This window comes from Pongo abelii, chromosome 12 (genome assembly GCF_028885655.2).
Source record: "Pongo abelii isolate AG06213 chromosome 12, NHGRI_mPonAbe1-v2.0_pri, whole genome shotgun sequence".
NCBI classification, from domain to species: Eukaryota; Metazoa; Chordata; class Mammalia; order Primates; family Hominidae; genus Pongo; species Pongo abelii.
This window is the reverse complement of record NC_071997.2, coordinates 45,388,174-45,409,537: the sequence shown is the minus strand read 5'-3', so window position 1 is coordinate 45,409,537 and position 21,364 is coordinate 45,388,174. Positions and strand designations below refer to the sequence as shown.

At 38.5% G+C, this 21,364-nt stretch overlaps 1 long non-coding RNA gene across 5 annotated transcripts in view; it reads right to left on the bottom strand.

The window, feature by feature from the left end:
- The window catches only part of LOC129057656 (uncharacterized), a 95,372-nt gene that overhangs the window by 11,222 nt on the left and 62,786 nt on the right, over positions 1–21,364 (bottom strand). The window contains exon 6 of one of the 5 annotated variants that reach the window (XR_008522303.2): positions 10,412–11,397. The exons of 3 other annotated variants lie outside the window; for them this stretch is intronic. This is a non-coding gene — a long non-coding RNA (uncharacterized LOC129057656). Of the gene's footprint in view, positions 1–10,411; positions 11,410–21,364 lie in introns of those variants that run through there. One more of the 5 variants, XR_008522304.2, reaches the window with a different exon arrangement.

Here is a 21,364-nt window from a genome sequence, read left to right as displayed (position 1 = left end):
AAAATTAGCCAGGTGTAGTGGTGTGTGCCTGTGGTCTCAGCTACTTGGGAGACATATGGGAGGACTGCTTGAGCCTGGGAGGCAGCGGTTGCAGTGAGCTGAGATTGCACCACTGCACTCCAACCTGGGTGACAGAGTGAGACCCCATCTCAAAAAGAAGGGAAGAGAAGAGAAGAGAGGAGAGGAGAGGAGGGGAAGGGAGGGGAGGGGAGGGGAGGGGAGGGGAGGGAAGGGAAGTGGAGAACAGCATGCTTACTGCTGAGTGTGGTAGTCATTAGTACTATATACAAATATTCAACTATTCTTCCAAACATGTGGTGAGAATGTACTCTCCGGCCTCCCTGGAGTTAAGTGTGGACATTTGGACTTTCACTGGCCAATGAAACATGAGAAGAAGTGACATTTTTCACTTCTGGGCTGAAGTTAAAAAAAAAACAACTTTATTTCTAAATGTGCACTTTATTGTACATCAATTATATCTCAATAAAAATAGATATATGTGTATATATATACACACGCTAAAGTTTACACATAAATCTTATATTCAGATACATAAGCTTTATATATATAAACTTTACAGTAAACTACATATTTAAAGTCTACAATTTTCTTTTTTTTTTTGAGATGGAGTTTCGCTCGTCACCCAGGCTGGAGTGCAATGGCGCAATCTCGGCTCACTGCAACCTCTGCCTCCCAGGTTCAAGCGATTCTCTTGTCTCAGCCTCCCAAGTAGCTGAGATTACAGGTGACTGCTACCACACCTGGCTAATTTTTTGTATTTTTGGTAGAGACGGGGTTTCACCACGTTGGCTAGGCTGGTCTCGAACTCCTGACCTCAGGTGATCCTCCCACCTCAGCCTCCCAAAGTGCTGAGATTACAGGCGTGAGCCACTGTGCTCAGCCCAAGTCTACAATTTTTACATGTGTATACACCCATGAAATCCTCCCTGCAGTTGAGACAGTGAACATACCTATCACCCCCAAAAGTTTTCTCATAAGCCATTGTAATCCTTCCCTCCCACACCATCTCATCTCCCATCTCTAAGCAGACACTGATCTGCTTTATGTCACTATGGATTGTTTGCATTTTCTAGTTTTATATAAATTTAATCATATAGTATGTACTCTTTTTTTTAAGCAGGCTTCTTTCACTCAGCATGATAATGTTAAGATTCATCCATATGTTGTATATAGCAATCAATATTTTTATGGTTGAGTAGTATTCCATTTTACAGATATGCCATAGTTTATCCATTCACCTCTTGATGGACAGTGGAGCTGTTTCCAGCTTTTGGCTATTACAAGTAAAGCTTTTATAAATATTTGTATAAAAGTGTTTATATGGTTATATATTTAATTTCCTCTTGAGTAAATATCCAGGAGTGGAATGGGTGGATCATGCTGTCATTATATGTTCAACTTCTTAAGAAACTGCCTAATTGTTTTCCAAAGTGGTTCTACCATTTACATTATCACAAAAATTCACAAGAGTGAAGTTCCTCCACATCTTCATAATGCTTGGCATGTCAATCTTTTAAATTTTAGCCATTCTAATAGGTGTGTAGTGTTATCTCATTGTGGATTTAATTTGCATTTTCCTAATGGCTAATAATGTTGAACACTTTAGTATGTGCTTCTGCAGAAGAGATATTTGCCTAATCTGAGGTCACAAAGACTTTCTCCTATGTTTTCTTCTAGAAATCATATAGATTTATGTTTTTAAATTTAGGTCTATGATCCATTCTGGGTTAATGTTTGCATGTAGTGTGAGCTTGGTTCTAAGTTCATTTTTTCCCACGTGCTTATGCAATTGCTCCAGCACCATTTGTTGAGAAGGCTATCCTTTCTCTACTTCATTACCTTTGCACCTCAGTCAAAAATCAGTTGCCTATATTTGTGTGGATTTATTTATGTACTTTTCATTCTGTTCTGTTGAGCTATTTTTAAAACTTTATATCAATTTCATACTGTATTCATTAATGCTGTATTATAATAATTCTTGAAATCAGGTTATGTCATCCCAACCTTGTGTTTTTCAGAGTTGTTTGGTTATTCCAGGTTCTTTGTATTTCCATAAAAATTTCAGGTCCAGCTTGTCAATTCTGAAAAAAAAAAAAAAATCCTTCTGGGACTTTGAGTAGGATTGCATAGGATCTATAGATCAATTTGAGAGCAACTGATATCTTTACAACACTGAGTCTTCTGATCTATGAGCAAGGCATATCTCTCCATTTGTTTAGGTCTTCTTTAATTTCTTTCAGCAATATTCTGTAGTTTTAGTTTATAGGTATTTTGCCAATTTTGTGAAGTTTATCTCTAAGTATTTCATTTTTGTATTTTCATAAGTGATATTTTTAAACATTTAAATTTCCAATTATTTGTTGCTAGTATAGACAAATATATTTGATTTTTTATATTTTGTTCTATTCTAGAATAATGCTAGTCTCAATTATTAGTTCTAATAGATTTCTTTTTAGATCCTATCATATTTCCTACACAGACAATCATGTCACTTGCAAATAAAAACAGTTTTATTTCTTACTTTTCAATCTTGATGCCTTTTATTTCTTTTTCTTTCCCAATCACACTGGCTAAAACCACTGGTACAATGTTGAATTTAAGTGCTAACAGCAGGCATTCTTGACTTGTTCCTGGTGTTAGGGGGAAAGTATTTAGGCTTTCATCATTAACTATGATGGTTGCTATAGGTTTCTTAGCTGCCTGTTTTCAGGTTGAAGAAGTTTCCTTTTAATTTGAGTTTTCTGAGAGTGTTTACCAGGAATGAATGTTTAACTTTGTTAAATGTTTTCTCAACATCTATTGAGATAATCATGTAATTTTTTTAGTTTGTTAATATGTTGAATTATATTGATTAACTTTCAAATGTTAAACCCTGCATTCCAGAGATAAATCTCACTTGGCCATATGATATATTGTCCTTTTAATAATTGTTAAATTCAATTTGTTACCATTTTGTATGTGGCTTATTTATGAGAGATATTGGTCTATAGTATTCTTTTCTTGTAATGTTTTTGTCTGATTTTGTTTTAAGGGTAATCCTGGCCTTGGAGAAAGAATTTGGAACTATTCCCCTATTTTAAATATTTTTGAAAAACTTTGTGTAGAATTGGTATTACTTGTTTTCCTTTAGTGTTTGGTAGAATTCACCCATGAAGTCATCCGGGCCTGGAGTTTTCTTTGTGGTAGGTTTTTTAACTATGTCATTTTCTCTAATAAGCATAGGGCTATTTAGACAATTTATTTCTTTTTGAGTGAGTTCTGGTAATTTGTGACGTTCAAGGAAATTATTAATTTCATCTAAATTGTCATATTTATTGGCTTAAATTGTTCATAATATTCCCCTATTATCCTTATAATATCTGTAGCATCTGAAATGATGTCACCTCTCTTATTCCTCTCATTGTCATTTGTTTATTCGTTTTCCACTAATATGTCTAGCAACATTTCTTATCAATTTTATTGATTTTCTCAAAGAACCACCTTTCGATTTCATTGATTTTATCTGTTGTTTTTGTATTTTCTTTTTCTGAGATGGAGTTTCACTCACCACCCTGGCGGGAGTGCAATGGCACAATCTTGGCTCACTGCAACCTCCACCTTCAACAATTCTCCTGCCTTAGCCTCCTGAGTAGCTGGGATTACAGGCACCCACCACCACACCCAACTAATTTTTGTGTTTTTAGTAGAAACAGTTTCACTATGTTGGCCAGGCTGGTCTTGAACTCCTCACCTCAGGTGATCCGCCCACTTCAACCTCACAAAGTGCTGGTATGACAGACGTAAGCCACCATGCCTGGCCTGTTTTTCTATTTTCTATTTCATTAATTTTGGCTTGATCTTATTTTTTGTTTTCTTCTGCTTAGTTTTGATTTAATTGTCTCTGCTTTTTCCAGGGCCTTAAAGTGGAAGCTGAGGTTATTGATTTGAAAACTTTCTTTTACTATAAGTGTTTGGTGCTATAAATTTCCCACTAAAAACTGCTTTAGCAACATCTCAAAAGTTCTGATTTGTTATGTTTTTCTTTTTAAAAATTTTTCAGCTGAATTTAAAATTTGTTTTTTATTTTTATCCATTCAAAATAATTTTAATCACTTTTTAATTTATTCTACCTATATGTTATTTAGAAGTATATCATTTAGTTTCCAAATATTTGGGGATTTATCTAAAAATATATGTTATTAATATCTAATTTAACTCCATTATGGTCAAAGAACATACTTTACATGGCTTGAATCTTTTTGAATTTATTGAGACTTGTTTTATGACCAGAATATGATCTATTTTGGTGAATGTTCCATACACACTTGAGAACAATATGCATTTGACTGTTATTGGTGTTTGATAAGTGACAATCAAGTCAAGTTGGTTAATATTATTTACATCTGCTTTATCCTTGCTGAATTTCTGCAAACAGTATTGAAATCTCCAATTCAACTTGCAGATTTGTCTACTTGACGCTATCAATTTTTGTTTCATGTATTTTGAAGCTCTGTCACTAAGTGCATCATTTTGATTACCATTATGAAATGAACCATTATCCACAGTGATATCCTTTGTTTTGAGATCTACTTAGTCTGAAACTAGTACAAGTATTCTAGCTCTCTTATGGTGCATCTTTTTCTCTTCTTTTACTTTGAACTTAGATCACTTGGTTAACGTGGTGTCTGTCAGGTTTTTTAAATGAAAAGTTGTTACTGTTCTCTTTGTAAGTAGTAAGTATCTGTGGAGGGATACTTAAAAACTATTCTGTTTCTCTTTTTTATTTATTTTTTTGTGTGTGCGAGACAGAGTCTTGTTTTGTCACACAGGCTGCAGTGCAGTGGCTCGATCTCTGCTCACTGCAACCCCTGCCTCCCTGGTTCAAATGATTCTTGTGCCTCAGCCTCCTGAGTAGCTGGGATTACAAGTGTGTGCCAAAACGTTTGGCTAATTTTTGTGTGTTTTTAGTAGAGATAGGGTTTTACTACATTGGGCAGGCTGATCTCAAACTCCTGGACTCAAGTGATCCATCCACCTGGGCCTCCCAAAGTGCTAGGATTACATGTGTGAGCCACCTGCTTGCCCCTCCCCCACTTTTTTTTTTTTTTTTTAAGACCGGGTCTCACTATGTTGCCTAGGCTGGACTCAAACTCCTAGCCTGAAGTGATCCTCCCACCTCAGCCTCCTGAGTAGCTGGGACTACAGGTGCCTGCCACCACACCCTCATTATACTTTGTCCATGAATTTTAGCATTCTTTGCTAAAATGATGCTTGCCTGCAACAGTTATTATTGTGGTATTTGCCAAATGGTGATTTTCTGTCTTCATCTTTCTGTCTACATTTGTTAATTGGAATTCTCCTTCAAGGAAGAGCTGTCTATTCTCCTCCAATTATTTACTTATTCAGTTTTTATATTAGTATGTATGCAAGGGTATTTATTTTATTCTATGATTTACAATCTATTACTATTCTTATTTTTATTGGTCACATTGTCCCAGATTGGCCACTGGGAGCATCTTCACATTGGCTCATCTATGTTTTTCAATATTCCCCTGGGGTTTTTTTTAGCATTTTCTTACTTTCTTTTTCCAGAAGATGTTGTAGGCTATTATAACTTTTTGCCCTAACTTTGGAAAAAGACATTTCTCTGAGAAGCCCTGTTTTCCTTTAATGGAGAATGGAATTTTGAAACCAAGATCTCGATTCTAGGTGCTCATTGCTTCTAGGGTGTCATTGCTTCTAGACTCAACAGAGAGAACTAAGAAATATATGTATGTTTGCACATACATATGCACACATCTACATTTATTTCTATACTTATCTATTTGCATATATGTTGGAAACCAACAGTCCACTCTGAAACCTTCACTGCCAATCCAACACTATCAAGTTCATTCTATCCTCCCCGTTTCCTTTCTCCCTCTTCTGACAGTGAGAAACCTGGCTGTCATTATCCATAATACATTTATTTATTTTTGTAGTCCTAGAATACCCATAAAGTAGTTTTAGAATTGTTCATCTGTTTCTCTGTAAAAACAAATTTATTAATTAGAATGCAATATTTGTGTTCCTTTTACTGACAGCCTTATAGTAGCCAGTCCAATTACTCTTTCCCAGTTACTTAGGTTAGTTCTTTTCTTTCCTACCACCTTCAGTATTGTTATTCATATGTATTACAGCTAGGGTGATTTGCTATCATTTGTATCTACTTGCATTTCCTCTGACACTTGTGGCTGATTTTAATTATGTATTTAGTTTAAAAGTTAAGATACAATTCACATTCCATAAAATTCACCACTTTAAAGTATACAATTCAGTGGTTATTAGTATGTTCACAAAGTTAGTCAATCACTATCATTATCTAATTCCAGAGCATTTCATCCCTTAAAAAGAAACTGATATGGTTTGGATCTGTGTCCCCACCCAAACTTCATGTTGAATTGGGGCCTGGTGGGAGGTGACTGGATCATGGGGGAGGTTTCTAGTGAATGGTTTAGCACCACCCTCTTGATGCTGTCCTTGCAATACTGACCGAGTTCTGTGAGATCTGGTTGTTTGAAAGTGTGTACCACCTCCCCAGCCCTTGCTCCTGCTCCAGCCATGTGACTATCTGCTCCCCCTTTGCCTTCCATCATGACTGTAAGTTTCCTGAGGCCTCCTCAGAAGCCACCAGATGCCAGCATCATGCTTCCTGTACAGCCTGTGGAATCATGAGCCAATTAAATTTATTTTCTTGATAAATTACCCAATCTCAGATATTTCTTTCTTTCTTTTCTTTCTTTCTTTTTTTTTTTTTTTTTTTGAGACCCAGGGTGGAGTGCAGTGGTGCCATCTCGGCACACTGCAACCTCTGTCTCCTGGGTTCAAGTGATTCTCCTGCCTCAGTCTCCTGAGTAGCTGGGATTACAGGCTTGTGCCACCACGCCTGGCTAATTTTTGTATTTTTAGTAGAGACGGGGTTTCACCATGTTGGCCAGGATGGTCTCGATCTCTTGACCTCATGATCTGCCCACCTTGGCCTCTCAAAGTGTTGGGGTTACAGGCATGAGCCACCATGCCCAGCCAAGCCTCAACTATTTTCGTTATAGCAATGTGAGAATGGACTAATACAGAAACCCAGTACCCATTTGCAGTCATTCCATATTACCTTTCTCAACCCCCCACCCCCAACACAGCTTCTGGTTACCACTAATCTGCTTTCTGTCTCTGGATTTGTCTATCTGGATATGTTATATATTCTTCATCTAGCATAATGTTTTCAAGGTTCTCCATCGTATAGAATGCATCAGTACTTCATTTCTTATTATAGTTGAATAATATCCCATTGTATGAATATACCAAATTTCATTTAGTGTATTTATTTTTTAGTGTGTGGAATCTCAACATAGTTCTAAAAGTTAGAACTATATAAAAAGGTATAATCAGAGAAGTGTAACTTCCCCTCAATCCCTTATCCTGTTCTTCTTCCTCCATTCTTTCCATCCTGGTCCCATCCGCTCTCTGCAGTTAGTTTCTGATGCATCCTTACTTTATTTCTTTTTGCAAAAATAAGATCATGTATATTTTCTTATAAACCTTTCTTTTTCACATGAAAGGTAGCATACACTCAACACTTTTCTTGAACTTTAGAAAGCAAAATTTTAAAATTTGTGAGTTGTGATAGGAAAATTATAACTTGGTGTTAACTGGTTACTGTCTTATTTCTCAGAAGCCCTCACAGCCAACCAAAGCTGTTGTCATGGTCTAGTTCCCAGTTTAATTCAAGTTGACAAGTGTTGGTTGAACACTGATTACAAATGCTCAAGCCCTTGCTTCTGAATGTATTACAAAAATAAGGAAAGCAAAGTGCCTGCTTTCAAGGAATTTACAATCTAGACCTGAACTACTAAAACTAGGAAAGACATGGTAAATTCAAAAAGGGGATTAAACAAAGAGCAATGGGCATTCAAAAAAGGGAAAAATTAGGAAAGGTATCACCTGGGGGTGGCACTTGAGAAGGGTCTTGACAAAAACAGCTCAAGTTTGACAGATGGAGATAGTAGGGGCAGTCCTCCAGAGTCCTGCAGAGGAAACAGCATAAGCTCCGAGACAGGAAAACACAGTGTCTATGCTTGGGGAACTTCATTTTGACTGGAGTTTTGGGAAGTAGTGGGAGATAAGGCTGTAAGGATAGCTTGGAGAATATTTATAAGACCCTGAAGTCTTTATACTTAGTTGGATAGGCATTTGCATGCCATTGACATTTTTTAGAGCAAAAGAATCTTTTCTCTTCACCTTCTACCTTCAGGCCCTGGTGCAGCTACATCTACCATCGAGGTCTGGAAAATTTCAAGTGGTTGGATTACATCACTAACTCCTTTGCTTAAAACCCTTTACTGGTTCCCACTGCACTTAGGATAATCAAAATTTCTTTCCAGGCTCTGCATGGTTTGCCTTCTAACTATATTATTTCCTATCTTTCTTTCCCCCCACTTTGTTCAGTACATTCTGCTTCCATTAGCCTCCTCTCACTTCCTCAAACACAACCAGGGTCTCTTTGCTCTAGACCTTCCCTCTGCCCTGAATACTCTTTCCTAGCACTTTGCATCCATGGTACAATAGGCAGTTTCTAAGATGGCCCCACTCACCCCTGCCTCCTGGTATTCACACCTTTGTAGAATCCCGACCCCTTGAGTACGGGTTGGATTTAGTGACTCGCTTGTAGTGAATAGAATGCAGTGAAGATGATGGGTTACTCAAAGAAGGCAGCTCCCATTCAGGCTGCCCTCTCTCTCTCTCACCTTGCTGGCTTGCTCTGAGGGAAGTGCCTCCTGCCTATTGTCAGCTGCTGAATGGACAGGCCCACATGACAAAGAACTGATGTTTCTGGCCGACAGCCGGTGAGAACCCAGAGCCTGCCAATAGCCATGTGGGTGCAATTGGAAGTCCATTCTCCTTCAGGACAGCCTTGGGCTGACTGGAGATCCAGCTAATACCCAGAATTTAGCCTCATGAGAAAGAAACCCTGAGCCAGACAAACCCAGGCAAGCCATGCTCTGATCACTGACCCACAGAAACTGTGAGATAACAAATGCTTGTAATTTTAAGCTGCTACATTGTGGGAAAAGTTGTTAGGCAGCAATAGGTAACAAACACACATGGCTGGCTTGCTCTCATCCTTCACCGCTCAGCTCAAGCATCACCTTCTCAACAGCCTTTCCTAACCACCCTGGCTAAAGCAACTTTCTCCCTGTCTTGCTTCTTCCCCAAGTTACTTCCTAATATGGTGCCCGGTTTTCTTTCTTTCATAGCACTTATTACCATCTTTAATTCCTTTACTGTGTGTTATCTGACATCCCACAACTGGAATGTAAACTCCTAAAGGGTAGGGCACTGGCGTGGCTAGTTTACTGCTCTATCCCCAATACCTAGAACAATACCTGGCTCAAGTACTTGGCAAGTACATGAAAGGGAGTAATGTTTCTGAATTACTTACTCCAGAAATTTCCTGGTGTTCAGAAAAGCCAAATCCTATGAGCCGAGCATAATCTATGCTTTGATAAGAACCTTGACAGCCAACAAGTCCAGGGGCTGTTTTCAGGTTTTAGCACAAGCTCTGCTTTTATTTTTGGATCAGGAAAGTTACTTGCCAGAGCCACAGAGCTAGCAAGTGGCAGAGCTGGGATTCAAACCAAGGTCCATCTGAATTCAAAGCCCATGTTGCTACAAAAAGAATATAAATAAATAAAATAAAAATACTTAAAGCAAAATAGAAGAAAGGAGACAATAATCAAGGAGATGGGGGAGGAGATGAAAACCACATACTGGTCCATGGACCAGTATGGAAAAAACCTGGGAAGAAGTGGAAAAAACCTGGGACCTTGGGCTTGTTTAGAAGCCTCCTAGGTATGCGAAGGATCACATAAGGAGCAACCTAACTGTGAGTGAGATGCGTCGTGGTAGAAGCACTCACACTACCTTGGTGCCTGTTACCAACCCCTGTAATACTGGAAATATTTGCATCTCTTTCACATGGTTGCTGCAAGTGTCACGTAATAATCCATAGAAAACTCGTAGGGGACTGGTCGGTTCACAGCAAGCACTGTATGAATTCCACCTACGGCCATTGTTTGTCACACTATATCATAATATATATTTATCACAGTATAGAACATCCTTACTCTATTCCTCCAGCTTTCAGCTGGACATTTATGTTTACAATTATTCTTCTAGAAGCAAATAAAAGAGAGAAGAAACTAAAGGTGCTCCACATAGATAATTGTTACTAATGAAGACAATGACAAAAATGTTGGGGACATTTTTTCCTCAAATTTAATACAAATAGATTGAATTCAAACAGAATTTATTTAAAGATCACATGTGCATGCTACTCTGAGATGACCCATGTGGGGGAAAATTCTCAATTGGGGTATAAGGCTGATGTTTGGAATTATTATTATTATTATTATTATTATCATTATTATTATTATCATTATTATTGAGACAGAGTTTTGCTCTTGTTGCCCAGGCTGGAATACAATGGCACGATCTCAGTTCACTGCAACCTCCACCTCCCGAGTTCAAGCAATTCTCCTGCCTTAGCCTCCCGAGTAGTTGGGATTACAGGCACCTGCCACCATGCCTGGCTAATTTTTGTATTTTAAGTAGAGACAGGGTTTCACCATATTGGTCAGGCTGGTCTTGAACTCCTGACCTCAGGTGATCCACCCGCCTCGGCCTCCCAAAGTTCTGGGATTACAGGCGTGAGCCATTGCGTCCGGCTGATGTTTGGAATTATTTTAAGGTGTAGGTTTGTTTGCCAGCTCTTGGTAAGTTGAATGTGCCCCATCCATACTAGGCCTACTCTTTGCTCAGCTACCATGGGTGGTCCATGGTGTCTTGAACTGGATAGCCATGGAGAACTACCTCAAAGACTTCCCCAGGCATGCACAAAATTCTGAATATCAGAATCACCACTGCCTTTTCATTCTTCATAGGCCATATCAAACACAACACTTCATCCCACAGAGCTTTCCTTGGAAATGTCTCCCACACGTGACCTCGCCTTTCCATTCACCTTTTACTTTGTCACACTTTAGCATGTCTTCAAACCATTTCCTCGGAATACCTTTCTGTTGCTCTCCATTTGTCCATATCAGAACCATTCTTAAATTTGCAGCTTATTTTTTCTTTCTTTTTTTTTTTCACATGACAGTTTTTATTATTTTTATGCTGGAACTTGTATAATCAAGAGTTGTGCTCTTGAAGATAGTCATCTTGGTTGAATTTACATGACTTTCTTTTTTTGAGAAGTTGTTTCAGAACATGCCTTCATTGTATTATTTCACACACCTTCAGCAGAACCTCATCTTGCTTCTTTTAGGGCAGCTTTGATTTCTCGAAATAGCCAAAATTCATCTGAAATGAAATCTACCAGGTAAAATTGGTAAACAAAATAGATACCTAGATTTTTGATGCTGATGGAGATGTGGCTTTGAAATGATAACACTGATTTTGTATTTGGATTTTGAACTGGCCTTAATGACTGCGAGATAAACATAATGGCAGACTTATTGGTTTATACGATTTATAGGTTTATAATTCCTGAGGTTGCTTTTTCTTTTCTTTCTCCCTCTCTTCTCCCTGAAGCTACTCAGGTCCTTCTCTTGCTGCTTCTCCTGCCTCTGGCATCTCAGCTAATGATATTACCCACCAGGAGACAACCTCTTCTGAAGGAATATATTCTTCTTCCTTTGAGACCAGCCGAAAGCCATAGCTATCCATTGAGTCACTAGCAGCTGCCTCAGCCCATGCTATCAGTTCTTTTTCTGAATCCCCATCCTAGCTAAGTCCATACCTCAGAACCACTTACATGTCCTTAAACATTTAGTTTACCAATTGTGTGTATATGGGCTATTCCTTGCACTGTGCTTGTCCCAGATTGCTGTGTGAAGAAAATCTGAAGGCCATGACATAGGGAGGTAGAGCTGATGCAGGGACTAGCAGTCTCCCTAAATTGAGGAAACAAAGCTCAGAATATGTGAAGACCAAGGGGGCTAGAGTTTGACAGACAGAATACCAAAGAAGAGAATTTCACAGAGAGACTACTCCAGAAATTTTCGAAGGGTTCTCCTAAAGCATTTAGCTGAGTATTGATCAGCACATGCATGTGAAGGAACTGCCCAAGGTCGGGTAAGGAAACCACTTGAAAGGATTAGAGGTAACAGTGACTGGCATTTATACAGGGCTGGGAGTAGTCCCTCTTACCACCAGCCAGACTGAAAAAGTTTATGATTTACAGAGCATTGGCTCACATACAGGGAAGGATGTTGTCTCAATAGGGGAATAATTAGCTACGAACTGAGCACTGGTCCAGTTCCACCTAACAAATCATGATAGCAAGGTCCAAAGTATTAAACTGTTGCCAAGTAACTTAGCTACATGCCAGAACAAAGCTCAAGAATATTTATAGAAATCAAAAATATCCACCTCCCAACAAGGTGAAATTTACAATGTCTGGCATCCAATCGAAGATTGCCAGACATGGAAAGAAGCAGGAAAATATGTCTCATAGGAGGATTTTAAAAAAATCAATCAGAAATGAACCGGAACTGACACAACTTTTAGAATCAGCAGTTGATAACATTACAACAGTTATTATAACTGCTTTCTATATGCTCAAAGTTAACTAGAGACATGAAGATATAAAACCACCCAAGTTGAATTTATAGAGATGAAAACTATAATGTCTGAGATTAAAAATACACTGGATGCTATTAATGGCAGATTAGACATTGCTGGAAAAAAAGATTAGTGAACTGAAAACCTAGCACTAAAAACTATACAATGGAATACAGAGGGAAAAGTGAATTTATTAAAGAGAAAAGAAAATAAAAAGAACATTAGTAAGCTGTGGGACAACTTAAAGCCTAATATACATGTAATTGGCATCTCTAGAGGAGGTGGGAAAGAAACTAGAAAGCTGAAAAAATTTGAAGATATAATGGCCAAAATTTTCTTATGTTTGATGAAAACTATAAACCCACAGATCCAAGATGCTCAGTAATCCCCCAAAACAAGAAATATGAAAAAAACTGCACTAGGACACATCATAATCAAATTGTTAAAAAAAATTAATAAAAAAATCTTAAAAGAAGCTACAGGGAAAAGACACATTACAGAGGAATATTTATTAGAATAACAGCAGATTTCTTATTGAAAATAAGATGAAATGACAATTAAAAAAAAATCTTTAAAGAACTATAAGGAGAGAACTGTCAACCTAGAATTCTTTACCCAGCAAAAGTATCTTTCAAACATGAAGGACTTAAAGATAGAAAATAGATTAGTGTGATAAGATCTGTGGGGAGGGGAGAATGGGCAGTGGCTATCAATGAGTATAGTGTTTTGGAGAGATAAATGTCCTGGAATTAGATAGTGATGATAGTTGTGCAACCTTGTGAACATACTAAAAGCCACTGAATTATACACTTTAAAAATGGTAAATTTTATGATATGAGTTATATTTCAATTTTTGAAAACTAAAAATGAAAAAAAATAAAGACTTTTCCAGACATACAAAAGATGAAAGAATTTATCATGAACCAACCTGCATTGCAAGAAATGTTAAAGAAAATACTTCAAGCAGAGGAAAATGATACCAGATAGAAATATAGATCTATGCAAAGGAAGGGAGTACATTAGAGACATTATACAGTAAATATATAACTTTTTATTATAATTTAAATCTCTTTAAAAGACAACTTTTTAAATGAAAATAATAAAATAATAAAAATGCATGGTGGGGTTTATACCACATGTATTAGTAAAATGTATGACGACAATAGCATAGAGCAAGAAGTGACATCACTACATATTTTACAGATATTAAAAAATAATAAGGGAAGATTATAAACTTCTTTATGCCAATAAAGTCAACAACTTAGAAGAAATAGTCAAATTCCTTGAGTGACACAAACTATCAAAGTTTACTCAAGAAGAAATTAATGATGCGAATAGGTCTATTTAAAAAATTGAGTTTGGGCCCAATGTAGCTCATACCTGTAATCCCAGCACTTTAGGAGGCTGAGATGGGATGATTGCTTGAGCCCAGGAGTTCAAGACCAGCCTAGGCAACATAGTAAGACCCCCATCTCTACAAAAAAATTACAGAAAAAAATATTAGCTGGGTGTGGTGGCATGCACCTGTGGTCCCAGCTACTTGGGAGGCTAAGGTGGAAGGATCAGTTGTGCCTAGGAGGTCAAGGCTGCAGTGAGTTGAGATTGCACTACTGCACTCCAGCCTGGCAACAGAGTGAGACCGTGTCTCAAATATAACAATAACTAATTATTAAAAATGGAATTCGTAGTTAAAAGCCTTCCCAAAATGAAGACTCCAGGCCCTGTAACTTCACTGAATTCTACCAAATATGTAAGAAGTAAATAATATTGGGATTATACAAACTCATCCCTGATATCAAAACCAGAAAAAGACTTTACAGGAGAAGAAAACTACAGAACAATATCCTTTATGAACATACACACAAAATTTCTAAACAAAATCTTAGCAAATCAAATCCAACAATAAATAAAAAGAGTAATATTGAGAGGCTGAGGCTCTCTTCAGGCCAGGAGTCTGAGACCAGCTTGGGAAACATAGCAAGACCTGGTTTCTACAAAGAATAAAAAAATTAGCTGGGCATGGTTGTATGTGCCTGTAGTCCCAGCTACTTAGGAGTTTGAGGCAGGAGGATTGCTTGAGCCCAGGAGTTCAAGGTGGCAGTGAGCTATGATTGTGCTATGATCAGGCCACTGCACTCCAGTCTGGAGTGAGACTCTTAAAAAAAAAAAAAAAAAAAGAAAAGCCATATGATCATCTCAATAGACACAGGAGAAGCATTTGTGATAAAAACTCTCAGCAAAGGAGAAATTGATGGGAATTTCCACAACCTGATAAAGGGCATCCAGAAAACCTACAGCTACCATCACACTTAATGGTGAAAGACTGCTTTCCACTCTGTTCCTCACTATGCTAGAGGTTCTAGCCAGTGCATCCAGATTGGTCAGGAAGAAGTAAAATTGTGTTTATTTGAGATGACATCGTAGTCTCCGTAGGGAATCCAATTCTATTGTGGGTTTAGAAAAAGTAAGCTTAGTTAGGTCATAAGATGCAAGATCAATTTTTTAAAAATCTTATATATCCTGCAGTAAACAATGGGAAATTGATATAAAAGTTACCATTTACAATAATATTTTAAAAAATCAAATAGAGATATATCTGACAAAAGATACGAAAGACCAGTACACTGAATACTATAAAACATTACCAAGAGAAATTTTTAAAATTTAAAAATATAGAGATATACTGTGTTGATGGGTCAGAAGACTCAATATTGTTAAGATGTTATTTCTCCTAAAATTGGTCTATAGGTTTAATGGAATCTTAATAAAAATCAAAGCAAGTTTTTTAATGATAAAAATTGACAAGCTGATTCTTTTTTTTTTTTTTTTTTGAGACGGAATTTCGCTCTTGTGGCCCAGGCTAGAGTGCAATGGCGCGATCTCGGCTCACTGTGACCTCCGCCTCCCAAGTTCAAGTGATTCTCCTGCCTCGGCCTCCTGAGTAGCTGGGATTACAGGCACACACCACCACGCCTGGATAATTTTTTGTATTTTCAGTAGAGATGGGGTTTCACCATGGCCAGGCTGGTCTTGAACTCCTGATCTCAGGTGATCCGCCTGCCTCAGCCTCCCAGAGTGCTGGGATTACAGGTGTGAGCCACCACACCCGGCCAACAAGCTGATTCTAAAATTCATATGGAAATACAAAGGATGTGAAATAGTTAAAACATTTGAAAAAGTAGGACAAAGTTAGAGAACTAACACTACCTGATTTCAAAAATTATTATAAAACTATAGTAATCAGGACAGTGTAGTATTGGCACAAAATCAGAAAAATAGATTAGTAAAACAGAATAGAGATACTAGCAATAAACCCAGGCATATATGGACAACTGATTTTTTACAAAGGTACAGGCAATTTAGTGGAGAAAGGAAAGTCTTGTCATCAAATGGTGCTAGAACAATTGGAGATATTCACATGCAAAAACAAAACAAAACCAAACCACTTCAATCCATACCTGTACCATATATAAAAATTTACTCAAAATAGACTTAGATCTAAAACTATAAAATTTCCAGAAAAAAACAAAGTAGATAATCTTTGTGATATTGGCTTATATAAACATTTCTTAGGTATATTATCAAAAGTAGAATTCATTTTTTTAAAAACCCAAATTAATAAATTGGACTTAAAATTAAACACTTCTACTCTTTAGAAGATACTGTTGAGAGAATGAAAAGAGAAGCTACAGATTGAGGGAAAATATTTTAAAATCATATATCTGGGCCAGGCACACTGGCTCATGCCTGTAATCCCAGCACTTTGGGAGGCTGAGGTGGGCAGATCACTTGAGGCCAGGAGTTTGAGACCAGCCTGGCCAACATGGCAAAACCCCATTTCTACTAAAAATACAAAAATTAACCAGATGTGGTGGTGCATGCCAGTAGTCCCAGCTACTTGGAAGGTGAGGCATGAGAATCACTTGAACCTGGGAGGTGGAGGTTGCAGTGAGCTGAAATCTATACTACACTCCAGCCTGGGTGACAGAGTAAGACTCCATCTCAAAAATAAATAAATAAATAAAATATATATCTGATATAAAAAGCTGTGGATCCAGAATGTATAAAAGCTTTCAAAACTCAGTAATAAGCAAACCAACAACCCATGTAAAAGTTAGAAAACTATTTTAATATACCCTTAGTTAAAGAAGACACATGGTTGGCAAATATACATATAATAAGGTTTTCAACATCATTAGCCATTAGGAAAATACAAATTAAAACCATAATGAGATACCATTACATACTCACTAGAATGGCTAAGATAAAAAAAACTCACGTTCCTAGTGTTAGAACTCTCACACACTGCTGGTGGAATTATAAAATGAATATCCACTTTGGAAAAACCATTTGGCAGATTTTATTTATTTTTTATTTTTAAAGTTAAACCTATCCCTACTGTGTGACCCAGCCATTCCCCTCCTGGGTATTTTCCCAAGAGAAAATAAAGCATATATCCAAACAAAGACTTGTATATGAATGTGCATAGCAGCTTTGTGATAGCTATTGTCAGTTTTGAACCCCAGCTGAGACCCAAGGGGAATGGGTGGATGAGGGGCAGGGAGCTGGACTAATACTCGAGAGACAGCAGGTAGATGGGACATGGCTTTATTCAGCCCCACTCTCACAGTATCGGTGCTGCATTTATATGCCTCATAGACAATAGTGGCTCAGAGCCAGGTGATGAGCTTTCCCATCTTATGGCTACATAGCTGTGATTATATAATGCACGAAATTGTGTGCCTGTGCTCCAATCCTGCTGAGTCATGCAGGATGTTTGCCTCCGCCTATGCCTGCTTGGCTGCAGCACAGCCATGTTCCTTACAGCCATGTATTCACTTATCTAAAATTCACAACCATCCTGTAAGTAAGTACCCTCCATATCCTTATTTTCCAGAATATTGTTAGCAAGTGGGGAAGTGTTGAGTTAGCCACTTAACACTTGTTCACCAACTGGGCTAATAACAGCACCTCCTTCAAAATGGGTTGGGAATTTCAAATTGAATAATACATATAGAGTAAACAGTCCAGTGCTTAGCACACTGTATATTCTCAATAATATAATTGATGATGATACTGAAAATGATTATTTTATAGCAGGGCAATGATATCCAAATCCATGTAGTCAGAGGCTAGAATTCAGAGGACCTAAGATATATGGGATTCTTTGCCATATTTTACCATATATCTTAGAGAAGTTAAAATAAGGAGCTTGTTTTGTAAGGAAACAGTAACAAATTTTAATAAAATATTATTGAATTCTGGAGGCAGGCAGAAAGGCATGCAGATTTCATTCCTTTAGGAAACAGGCAAATCTACTGAATTAGGACCAAACTGTCTGCATCAGGGCCTCCAGATGAGAAGCCTGTAGTTCCTCACACCTTTACAGTTGTATGAGCAGAGGTGGTCAGAGTATAACATTAGAAGATCTTTTTTCTGAAGACATATTTCCTTGTGTCAGAAGGGCAGGCCCACAGTGCAATACTCTTTAGTGGCCTGGGAGAAGCAGGTGACTACTTATCTGGATAGGCAGGACCATTAACTCTTCACTTAAGGTATTTCCCTTCCAGCCATCAAGACATTTTTTTATTGTTGTCATTTGACTACACAAGTAATTTGTGATCTTCCAAGAAAAACAGAAAAATGTGATCAAACAAGATGAGAGTATAGAAGCCTTACAACCCCACCTATCTATTAATGCCTTAATGGATATCTTTCCAGAACTTTTTCTAGGCAGTTTTAAAAAGAAACAAAAATGGGATAATGGCACACATACATATTGTTTGTAAATTGATTTTTTTCACTTGACAATAGATTCTGAATTTTTTTTCATTTCAGTTGATGCATTTCTGCAACATTGTTAATCTTTGTATAGGTATATCATCATCTATTTAACTAAATCCCCTAATTGTGGATATTCCCAATTATTTGATATTCTAACAGGGCTTTTCTGACCATCTTTAATCCTACCACATGATTCAACAAATTACCATGACTGATAATTTTCTTAGTGGAAACTGTCTAAAGGAGAAATTGCCTAGTGAAAGGGTAGGAATATTTTAAAGATTTTTTGATGCATTTCCAATTTCCCATCAATGAAGTTGTGCAACTCTCACTGTCAGTGCACATAATGTTACTTTAAGATAAACTCCATAAGGGAGAGATTGTAATAAATTCATGTATTACTAGTGTATACCTTTTTATCTGTGAGCAGTCAAATACTATGCAAATGGGGTTACTTTGTATATCTAAATTGGGATTAGGGTAGGCAGCTCAGGGTAATCAGGTCAAGGCAGATGGATTTATTTCGAGCTGAGGAGCATGAAACATTAACCAAAAGATAAAAATAGAAGAAATAGAAGTGAAAAGCCTACTCAAGGAAAGATGAAGCAATCAGTAGTGTATTTTTTTGCTGTTGATCTTGTAAAATTGCTCCTATCTATCTATCTATCTATCTATCCATCTATCTATCTATCTACCTATCGATCGAGATGGTGTCCTGCTATGTTGTCCAGGCTAGAATCAAACTCCTGGGCTCAAGGGAAACTACTGTCTCCACCTCTCAAGTAGCTGGGACTACAGGTGCTCACTACTGTGCCCAGCGATATATGTATCAGAGTATGTTACACAGGCAGGAATGCAGTGGCATGATCTCAGCTCACTGCAACCTCTGCCTCCCAAGTTCAAGTGATCCATTTGCCTCAGCCCCCCAAGTAGCTGGGATTACAGGCATACACCACCAAGCCTGGCTAATTTTTGCATTTTTGATAGAGATGGGGTTTTGCCATGTTGGCCAGGCTGGTCTTGAACTCCTGACCTCAGGTGATCCAACTGCTTTGGCCTCCCAAAGTGCTGGGATTACAGGCATATATAGTTTTAAAAGAACAAAGGGGGATTCCATTCCAAGATGGCCCAATAGGAACAGCTCCAGTCTGCAGCTCCCAGCGTGATTGACGCAGAAGACGGTAATTTCTACATTTCCAACTGAAGTACCTTGTTCATCTCACTGGGACTGGCTGGACAGTGGGTACAGCCCACAGAGGGTGAGCTGAAGCAGGGCTGGGCATCGCCTCACCTGGGAAGTGCAAGGGGTTGGGGGATTTCCCTTTCCAAGCCAAGGGAAGCCATGACAGACTGTACATGGAAAATCAGGACACTCCCGCCCAAATACTGCGCTTTTCCAATGGTCTTAGCAAATGGCACACCAGGAGATTATATCCCACACCTGGCTCAGTGGGTCCCACGCCCACGGAGCCTTGCTCACTACTAGAGCAGCAGTCTGAGATCAACCTGGGAGGCAGCAGCCTGGCAGGGGGAGGAGCGTCCACCATTGCTGAGGCTTGGTAGGTAAACAAAGCGGCCAGGGAATCTCGAACGGGGCGGAGCCCACCACAGCTCTGCAAGGCCTGCTGCCTCTGTAGACCCCACCTCTGGGGGCAGGGCATAGCTGAACAAAAGGCAGCAGAAACTTTTGCAGACTTAAATATCCCTGTCTGACAGCTTTGAAGAGAGCAGTGGTTCTCTCAGCACGGTGTTTGAGCTCTAAGAATAGACAGACTGCCTCCTGAAGTGGGTCCCTGACCCCCGTGTAGCCTAACTGGGAGATACCTCCCAGTAGGGGGCGACTGACACCTCACACAGACAGGTGCCCCTCTGGGACGAAGCTTCCAGAAGAAGGATCAGGCAGCAATATTTGCTGTTCTGCAATATTTGCTGTTCTGCAGCCTCTGCTGGTCATACCCAGGCAAACAGGGTCTGGAGTAGACCTCCAGCAAACTCCAACAGACCTGCAGCTAAGGGACCTGACTATTAAAAGGAAAACTAACAAACAGAAAGGAATAGCATCAACATCAACATAAAGGACATCCACACCAAAACCCCATCTGTAGGTCACCAGCATCAAAACCAAAGGTAGATAAAACCACAAAGATGGGGAGAAACCAGAGCAGAAAAGCTGAAAATTCTAAAAACCAGAGCACCTCTTCTCCTCCAAAGGATCACAGCTCCTTGCCAGCAAAGGAAGAAAGCTGGACGGAGAATGACTTTGATGAGCTGACAAAAGTAGGCTTCAGAAAGTCGGTAATAACAAACTTCTCCGAGCTAAAGGAGGATGTTCAAACCCATTGCAAAGAAGCTAAAAACCTTGAAAAAAGATTAGACAAATGGCTGACTAGAGTAAACAGTGTAGAGAAGACCTTAAATGACCTGATGGAGCTGAAAACCATGGCATGAGAACTACATGACGCATGTACAAGCTTCAATAGCTGATTTGATCAAGTGGAAGAAAGAGTATCAGTGATTGAAGATCACATTAATGAAATAAAGTGAGAAGAGAAGTTTAGAGAAAAAAAAACAGTAAAAAGAAACAAACAAAGCCTCCAAGAAATATGGGACTATGTGAAAAGACCAAATCTACATTTGATTGGTGTACCTGAAAGTGACGGGGAGAATGGAACCAAATGGGAAAACACTTTTCAGGATATTATCCAGGAGAACTTCCCCAACCTAGCAAGGCAGGCCAACATTCAAATTCAGGAAATACAGAGAACACCACAAATATACTCCTCAAGAAGAGCAATCCCAAGACATAATTGTCAGACTCACCAAGGTGGAAATGAAGGAAAAAATGTTAAGGGCAGCCAGAGAGAAAGGTCGGGTTACCCGCAAAGGAAAGCCCATCAGACTAACAGCGGATCTCTTGGCA